A 9,436-nucleotide genomic window follows, 5' to 3' on the forward strand; every position below is an offset into this window, starting at 1 on the left:
GCAGTGACACCTACTTCAAAATATAGTATGACCACTTATGGAGGGGTAAAAGTGGCAGTGCTTGAGTTGGAAACACTATCCCTGACCACACAGTCCTTAGTCAGGTGAGGGGACCAGACTGGGGTAGGGGCAATTGGAGGAGCAGTATACCAGCCAGCTCCTGGGGGGTGTTGCCCTGCTCGGGATGGGCTGCCCTTGGCCCCTGGCTTGGGGCGAACCATTGCGGCCCTCTGCCCGGGGCGGGCTGCCCTCGGCCCCCGGCTCGGGGCGAGCCATCGCGGCCCTCTGCCCGGGGCGGGCTTCCCTCGGCCCCTGACTCGGGATGAGCCGTCGCGGCCCTCTGCCCGGGGTGGGCTGCCCTCGGCCCCTAGCTCGGGGTGAGCCGTCACAGCCCTCTGCCCGGGGTGGGCTTCCCTCGGCCCTCTGCCCAGGGTGGGCTTCCCTTGGCCCTCTGCCCGGGGCAGGCTACCCTCGGCCCTCGGCTCGGGGCGGGCTGCCCTCGGCCCCCAGCTCAGGGCGAGCCGTCGCGGCCCTCTGCCCGGGGCGGGCTGCCCTCAATCCCCGGCTCGGGGTGAGTCGTCGCGGCCCTCAGGGTGAGCTCCTCAGTCCCCAGTTTGTGCCATTGTCCCCAGATTGACCCCTGGGTGGGGAAGGAGAAAAAAAAATGCCTAGGGTATCCAATGTTACCTAGGTAGGCCACCTTCTGCCACCCCCACCCCCAGTAAACCTGAAAGCAACACCCTCAAAGCCCTTCTATTTGTAACTCACAAGTTTGTTCTCTCTAGGTTTGCTCCCTTTCCTATAGGTAACCTTACTCTGAGTTTTACTCCAGAATTGACCCTGAACCCAGTGCCAGTGACAAAAAGGAAATACAACTGACAGCTAAGGAAACAAAGGAGGATGGAGCCTCTGGGTTCAACCAGCCAGCCCCACTGGACCCACCTGGGAAAACACTTTGCAGTCCAGAGGGGAGCAAATGACAGGAAAATATGTTCTAACAGAGCAAGAAGGCAAGCAGCTTTAACCCAAGACCACCAGTAAGGTGATAAAGCATCCTCCCTTCCCCCCTTTATATCTACACCCCTGTTCAGCATGAAGAAGCCAGAGAGTCGGCATCCAATTCCCAAATCAATAAGACAGTTGGTTTAATTACCATTGGAAAATGCTTGTCATTTCTCTGTAGTATCTGGTCCCCCCTGGACCCTCATCATTTCCTTCACCTGCTCCTGCCACTGACCAAGCTGTGCAGCTCTGCAACTGCATCCCTGGCCCATCCTCACCCTTCTGCCCCCAACCTTCACTTCCTTGTACCTCCAATATGTTTTTCCCAATAAAAAAATGATAAAAAAAAAAGCAGAGCAGATCACAGAACCAATGAATACATCAGAAACAGGGAGGCAGAAAATATATATTTATGTGGAATTACATGAACTGGTACTGAAGAAGTTACTACTAATGAAAGAAAGAGTCTAAACCATAAAGGAAGAGAATTTAAAAAATCATAAGGCAGAGTGGGTTCAACCCACTAGAACAACCCAATACTAGAAACAATGGAAATGCAATTCAAGATATCAAGACTGAAATGGCAGAACTTTTCACATGCAAAAAAAAAACCAAAAAGGCAGAATAGAAAAGATTGAAACAAGAATTAGAAGACACGAACTTCAATGGGAACTGAATGAAAAGGGGGAAAAAGAGAGAGAAAAGAAGGAAAGAGAATGAATCATGGGGGATAGCAACAAACGGAACAACAGACATATGACTGGAATTCAGGTGTTGCAGGAAGCCAAGGCAAGATCTAAAGAAGAGAAAGAATCACCTAACACCTGAGTTGTAAGGAAAGAAAAAAGGCGGGAATATACAGGGTGTGCTAGATTCAAGCCATGGTCTTTTCAATCACTTGCTATGAATCTGAGAGCTAGATAAAGAGTAAGAACGACAGATGAAGAAGGGATGCTTTGAGCTGAGGTACTGGAGAAGAGCACTGAACAAACAATGTCTTTGAGACAGTGCTGCCAGAGTGTTCCTTGGAGGAAAAGATGATGAAGCTTTGCCTCACATATGTCGGGCATGTTGCTATGAGAGCTATATTCCTTGGAGAGGGGCATGATGCTTGGAAAGGCAGAGGGTCAACAAACGAGAGGAAGACCCTCAAGCAGGTGCACTGACAGTGATTGCCACAATGGGCTCTATTGTGTCATAAAGTGTAAAGATGGCATAGGATTCAGATCTGTTATTAATGATGTCACTATGAGTCATACTTGACTCAATGGCACCTAACAACAACAATCAACAGTCAAGTAATATCTGACAAGGAAACAAAACCTATCAAATAAGGAAACTACAACCTCAAATGGTGCTGGCAAGCTAGACATCTACCTGCAGAAAACTGAAACAGGATCTACATTTCACACTATACATAAAAATTCGCTCTTGAGTCACCCCCGCGCAGCTGGCGGCTCTTGTGCGGCCTGCTCTTAGACCCTGCCCTCGCCTCTTTGGTACTTGGAACCCTTTTCATCAAGATGCCTGAGGAAGTGCACCATGGAGAGGAGGAGGTGGAGACCTTTGCCTTTCAGGCAGAGATTGCCCAACTTATGTCTCTTATCATCAATACCTTCTATTCCAACAAGGAAATTTTCCTTAGAGAGTTGATCTCTAATGCTTCTGAGGCATTGGACAAGATTCACTATGAGAGCCTGACAGACCCTTCCAAGCTGGACAGTGGGAAAGAGCTGAAAATTGACATCATCCCTAACCCCCAGGAACGTACTTTGACTCTTGTGGACACAGGCATTGGCATGACCAAGGCTGATCTCATAAATAACTTGGGAACAATTGCCAAGTCTGGTACCAAAGCCTTTATGGAGGCTCTGCAGGCTGGTGCAGACATCTCCATGATTGGTCAGTTTGGTGTTGGCTTTTATTCTGCCTATCTTGTGGCAGAGAAAGTGGTAGTGATCACAAAACACAATGATGATGAGCAGTATGCCTGGGAGTCTTCAGCTGGGGGTTCCTTCACAGTTCTTACTGACCATGGTGAGCCCATTGGTCGGGGTACTAAAGTCATTTTGCACCTTAAAGAAGACCAGACAGAATACTTAGAAGAGAGACGAGTCAAAGAAGTAGTGAAGAAGCACTCACAGTTCATAGGCTACCCCATCACCCTCTATCTGGAGAAAGAACGAGAGAAGGAACTCAGTGATGATGAGGCAGAAGAAGAGAAAGGTGAGAAAGAGGAAGAGAAGGATGACGAAGAGAAGCCCAAGATAGAAGATGTGGGTTCAGATGAGGGGCATGACACTGGTAAAGACAAGAAAAAGAAAACAAAAAAAATTAAGAAGTACATTGATAGGGAAGAATTGAACAAGACTAAGCCCATTTGGACCAGAAATCCTGATGACATCACACAGGAGGAATACGGACAGTTCTACAAGAGTCTCACTAATGACTGGGAAGACCACTTGGCAGTCAAGCACTTCTCAGTAGAGGGCCAGCTGGAATTCAGGGCATTGTTCTTTATCCCTTGCCAGGCTCCCTTTGATCTCTTTGAGAACAAGAAAAAGAAGAATAACATTAAACTTTATGTTCTTTGTGTGTTCATCATGGAAAGTTGTGATGAGTTGATACCAGAGTATCTGAACTTCATCCGTGGTGTGGTTGACTCAGAGGATCTGCCCCTCAACATTTCTCATGAAATGCTGCAACAGAGCAAAATCTTGAAGGTCATCCGCAAAAACATTGTCAAGAAGTGCCTTGAGCTCTTCTCTGAGTTGGCAGAAGACAAGGAGGACTATAAGAAATTCTATGAGGCATTCTCTAAAAACCTGAAGCTTGGGATACATGAAGATTGTACTAACCGGCGTCGCCTTTCTGAGCTACTTCGCTATCACACTTCCCAGTCTGGAGATGAGATGACCTCTCAGAATATGTGTCCCGCATGAAGGAGACCCAGAAGTCCATTTATTACATCACTGGTGAGAGCAAAGAGCAGGTGGCCAACTCCACTTTTGTGGAACGAGTGCGCAAGCGGGGCTTTGAGGTTGTGTATATGACTGAACCTATCGACGAGTACTGTGTACAACAGCTCAAGGAATTTGATGGGAAAAGCCTGGTTTCTGTCACCAAAGAGGGCCTAGAACTACCTGAGGATGAAGAAGAGAAAAAGAAAATGGAAGAGAGCAAGGCCAAGTTTGAGAATCTCTGTAAGCTCATGAAGGAAATTTTGGATAAGAAAGTCGAGAAGGTGACAATTTCCAATAGGCTTGTATCTTCACCCTGCTGCATCGTGACTAGCACATATGGCTGAACAGCCAATATGGAGCGGATCATGAAAGCACAGGCACTTCGGGACAACTCGACAATGGGCTACATGATGGCTAAAAAGCACTTGGAGATTAACCCCGATCATCCAATTGTTGAAACACTGAGACAGAAAGCCGAGGCAGACAAGAATGATAAAGCTGTTAAGGACCCGGTGGTGCTGCTGTTTGAAACTGCACTGCTCTCTTCTGGTTTCTCCCTTGAGGATCCCCAAACTCACTCCAACCGCATCTACTGCATGATCAAGCTAGGCTTAGGCATTGATGAAGACGAGGTGACTGCTGAGGAACCCAGTGCTGCTGTTCCTGATGAGATCCCCCCACTTGAGGGTGATGAGGATGCATCTCGCATGGAAGAAGTCGATTAAAAGTTCCTACTGTAACACCCCCATTGCCCCTGTATAGCATCCCTGTGTCTCCCACAGCAGCCCTGAGTTGCTCTCTCCCATCTGGCTCCATCTGCTGATAGCTAGTATTTTTCTTTCCTGTCCTGTGTGTTAAGACAGGATGTAACTCTGGCATCAACCTCAAGAATGAGGGTGGGATATTGTGTATTTTGAGTTTTGTTTATTTTGTTCTGAAAATTAAAGTATGCAAAATAAAGAAGATGACATTTAAAAAAAAAAAATTCAAGGTGAACCAAAGACCAAAAGTTAATATTCAAAACCATAATGATCATACAAAACAAAATGGAATCAAACTTACAAGTATTGTTGTTGCTACAATTGTGTACCGTTGAGTTAGAACTGATCCATAGCTGAACCTCAAGCAGGTTTTCAAAAGCAGTCAATCACACAGGAAGAGAAGTGTGCATCTTATTGCCATGGAGGCAACTAATGGATTTGAACCACGTGCCTTTGGGATTGCAGTTTCTTCCCACTAGGCCACCACAAACTCCCTTAGAATCCCGAGCCTACAACATAAACAGGTTTGCAAATACAGCCAGAAACACAAAACTAGGAGAGGATGAAATCAATATATGGGACCTTCTAAAAACTAAGTCCCTGTGTGCATTAAAAACTTTAAACACACACACACACACACACACACCCCAACAACACCAAAACACAAAAAACCCAACTTTTTCCAATAGGTGAGAAGACTGAGGAAAACATTTCTTGGTCATAGCCAGGAAGGACCAGTCTCTGGAGAAGGATATCATGCTTGGAAGGGTCAGGGACAGCACAGGAGAGGAAAACCCCAGATGAGACAGATGACACAATAACTAGGGTAATGAAGGTAGGTGTGTCAGAGACGGTGAGATTGACTCAGGACAGAGCAGGGTTCAGAGCTACTGTGCATAGGGTCGTCATGAGTGGTAAACTTGATGGCACATAACAACAATAATGACATTAAAAGTTATAAGACAATGCTCTCATGATTTGAGTTTACAGAATATTACAGGGCCTATACAAGAACAACTCTGATAACTCAAGTAACAAAATGTACAAAAGACATGAGACTCTACGTGAGACTCTTCACACAAAGGAATACATTCAGATGGCCAAGAGACAGATATAAGAAATGTTCAAAAGCACTGGCAATCAGAGAGATACAATTCAAAACCACAATGAGATACCATCTCATCCCTGTGGCAAAGTTTAACAGGCTAGCAAGCAATAATAATATTGGAGGTGATGTGGAGAGATTGGAATTTTCATGCACTGCTGGTGGGATTGCAAAATGTTACAACCACTCTGGAAGGCAGTTTGGCATTTCCTCAAAAAGCTGAACATAGAAATCCCACATGACTCAGCTATTCCACTGGTAGGTATATATGCCAAGAAAATCAGTATTAAGACACAGAGATATGTACACCTATGTTCTTCCTCTTACATGGATCCATAAACAACACTCTTGGTACCAGTAGTCAGGAGCTCAGGAGACATATTGCATTGGGAAAGTCTGCAGAGATGTCTCCAAATTGTTGAGACGCAATGATGTCAATTTGAGGACTCAAATACACTTGCCTGATTCAGGCCATGGTCTCCTCAATCACATCTGAGAGCTGGACAATGAATAAGATGACAAAAGAACTGATGTCTTTAAGTTCTGGTGCTGGAGAAGAGTACTGATTATCCGATGGACTGCCTAAAGAACAAACAGATAGATCTTGGAGAAAGTGCAGGCAGAGTGTTCTTTGGAGGCAAAGATGATAAAGATTTATCTCACATACTTTGGACATGTTGCTAGGAGAGGCTCCTTAGAGGAACATCATGCATAGGAAGGTGAAGGGTTGGCAAAAAGAAGACTCTCAACCAGATAAGACTGACAGAGCAACGGGCTCGAGTATGTCATAGATTATGAGGATGGCACAGGATAGGACAGAGCTCAGATCTACTGTCCAGAGATTGTGAGGATGGCACAGGATGGGACAAGGTTCAGATCTGGTATTCATAGGGTTGCTGTGAGTCTTACTTCACTATATGACACCTAAAATAACAATGTTCATACTAACGTTATTCACAATAGCAAGAATGGAAACCACTCAAATGTATATAAACAAATAAGTGGATTGAGAAATTGTAGTACAGTCATACAGTGGAATACTATGTAGCACAAAGGAACAACAATTTAATAAAATATCATATAACATGGGAGAGTCTATAGAGAGCATAATGTTGGGTGAAACAACTCAGACTCATAAGGACAAATACTAGGGAGCTCTGGTGGCCTAGTGGCAAGAAGCTGCACTGCAATCCCAGAGGTACAAGGTTCGAATCCACCAGCTGCTCTGCTGAAGAAGGAGGGACAATCCCCTCCTCTACCAGTCAGATCCGATTTGACGGTACCCACACACAAAATAATAAAATAAATTTAAAAAAATAAGGACAAATACTATGTGAAATCATTATTGCAAAAATAGAAGGATAACTGAGCAAGATGTCTGTAAATGTTCAAAAAGGGAAGGGGAAAGGAGAAGAGGGCAGGAAAGGGGGTTATTGTGCTGTAATGTTCAAAAAGGGAAGCAGAAGAGTAGAAGGGGCAGGAAGTAGGAGGCGGTAGGAGGCATACTGGCAGGACAGCAGAGGTTAGTGGGCAGATGAGGGGTAAAGGAATAGGAAAGTCAATGGGGATTTGAAAAGATGGGGTGATATTGGACATAAATAAACAATAACTATTTAAAATAAATGTGGATTATTTAAAATAATTGTGGAAACACAATGTACATGAACAAAACACAATGTAAATGAAAGATCGCATAAAGTGGAACTTACTTGCATGAAACAATGTATAACCAATAAAAATATGAAAGTTATTTTAAAAAAAGTCTTGATTAATGAAGTTAACTCAGATTTATATACATGTACACATAACTTAATGTCTACAACGTGTTCTGTGAAAAAGGCATTGTATATTTCAAACACTCTTTAAGCAATATACTTACGTATAACATATGTGAGATCACACACAGTATACACCTATATATTAGTCAAATCACATGGCTTGCATGGAGCCTTGGGCCTGAATTCTCCTCAATCATACCCTTCTACACATACACTGTATTCCAATATGAAGATGGGACAAAGAAGCTTGTTTTTGATCTGATGATGCTTGTTCCCTTCCCCCTATCAGATGCAGTATCAGCAGGGATTGCAATCTGAGCTCGGAGTAAGGGAGCCCTGTAAACTGAAAGGGCTTCCACCTTGCAATCTCCATCAGTGTAGTAGAGTGCACACCTTCAGGGGGAGAGAAAACCTTAAGAGACAATCAAGAATCCCTTCCTGTGCAATTTGTCAGTCTTTCATTACAAGGACACCTCCATGATCATCAACATGACACCCCCTCCCAAGCCCTGAGGTGCTTTCCCAGCAACATTCAGAGGAATTATTAGCCTGGTTCCCCAGGTCATCCAGGAAGTAAAGACAGAGAAATATCTCCTAGTTCAATTTTGAGTTGGAGTTCAAGAAGGTACCACTATCTCTCAGTTTATACATTTCTGAGTTAAGGATGGGCCAGAATGGTTTATTTAAAAAAAAAAATAATAAAATTCACTGTCATCTAGTCTGTACCAGCTCATAGCAATCCTCCATTTGGTTTTCAAGGTTGTAAATTATAACAGGAGGTGACTGTTCACTTTTCTCCCAAAAAGTAATTCAAGAATTCAAACCACTCAGATTTTGGATTAAAAATTTGATGTGGGTTACAGTACCTGAGCTCCCCACATTTGTGTTAGTATGCAGGGGTGCTGAAAAGCTTACTAAGGACCTTTCCAGAAACTTAAGCCTGGGAAAAGCTTAGGGACAGAGGCCAATTTGGAATGGTCAACAGGAATGCAGGCCAACTGAGGCTGGAACCTACACAAAGCTTAGAGGAGTCCAGAGTATAAGGCTCTTGCTGCAAAGTCTTGGAAACCAGGAGTAGGCTCAAGTAAGCCAGTTGGGGCAGTGTCTTTAGCTTGGGTGTGAGCTTTAGGGTATACGTAGAGTGGAGCAGTGCAGAAAATTTCACTGCTGTGGCCTGTGGCAACAGCTTCAAGCACTGGTGCTGAAACATCAGCACACCCACATGGGCAAGAGAGGCCAGTGAGGCAAGAGTCTCAAACCACAGCTTTTACTTCATATAATACCTGCACATCCACAGAGGGTGAGAAATCTTACTAGTGAATTGAGTGAAATCTTGCCGTCAGACAGAGGTCCAACCCAGTACAGAAGCATGGTCTACAAGCAGATGAGAAGCTATACACCTGCAGGGAATGTGGCAGGGATTCCATCTAGAGCTATGTGTTCATCAAGCAACACCACATTCACATAGTGAGAAACTCTAGAAGTGCCCCAAGTGTGGCAAGGCTGTACTCCAACAGCTGCTCCCACACAGATAAGAAGCCCTTTGCCTACAGACCGTGCAAATAAGGCCTTTGGCCAGAGTTCCATGCTTACTCAACACCAAGAGAGAAGTAAGGACTCCTTTCTTAAGTCTCCCCCCACCCCAACCCCTTATTATGTATACTGCATTCAAACAGATGAAAGAACTGTTTTAAAAGGCATATATTATTAGGCATTATTTTTATGACATGAGTCCAGAATGAAGGCTGCCTAGCGCAGTGGACTTGGGGGAAGGGACTGTGTAACAATGAAAGAATTTTTCTTTTACTTTTCAAAGAGAGGAACAAA

At 44.5% G+C, this 9,436-nt stretch overlaps 1 protein-coding gene and 1 pseudogene across 1 annotated transcript in view; one reads left to right on the forward strand and one right to left on the reverse strand.

The window, feature by feature from the left end:
* TMCC1 (transmembrane and coiled-coil domain family 1) overlaps positions 1-9,436 on the reverse strand; it is a 172,738-nt gene that overhangs the window by 152,268 nt on the left and 11,034 nt on the right. The gene's annotated exons all lie outside the window — the stretch shown is intronic.
* LOC102877642 lies at positions 2,526-4,690 on the forward strand (annotated as a pseudogene).

The sequence above is a fragment of the Elephantulus edwardii genome, unplaced genomic scaffold (genome assembly GCF_000299155.1).
Source record: "Elephantulus edwardii isolate Elephantulus edwardi_28Jun2011 unplaced genomic scaffold, EleEdw1.0 scaffold00306, whole genome shotgun sequence".
In the NCBI taxonomy this organism is placed as follows: Eukaryota; Metazoa; Chordata; class Mammalia; order Macroscelidea; family Macroscelididae; genus Elephantulus; species Elephantulus edwardii.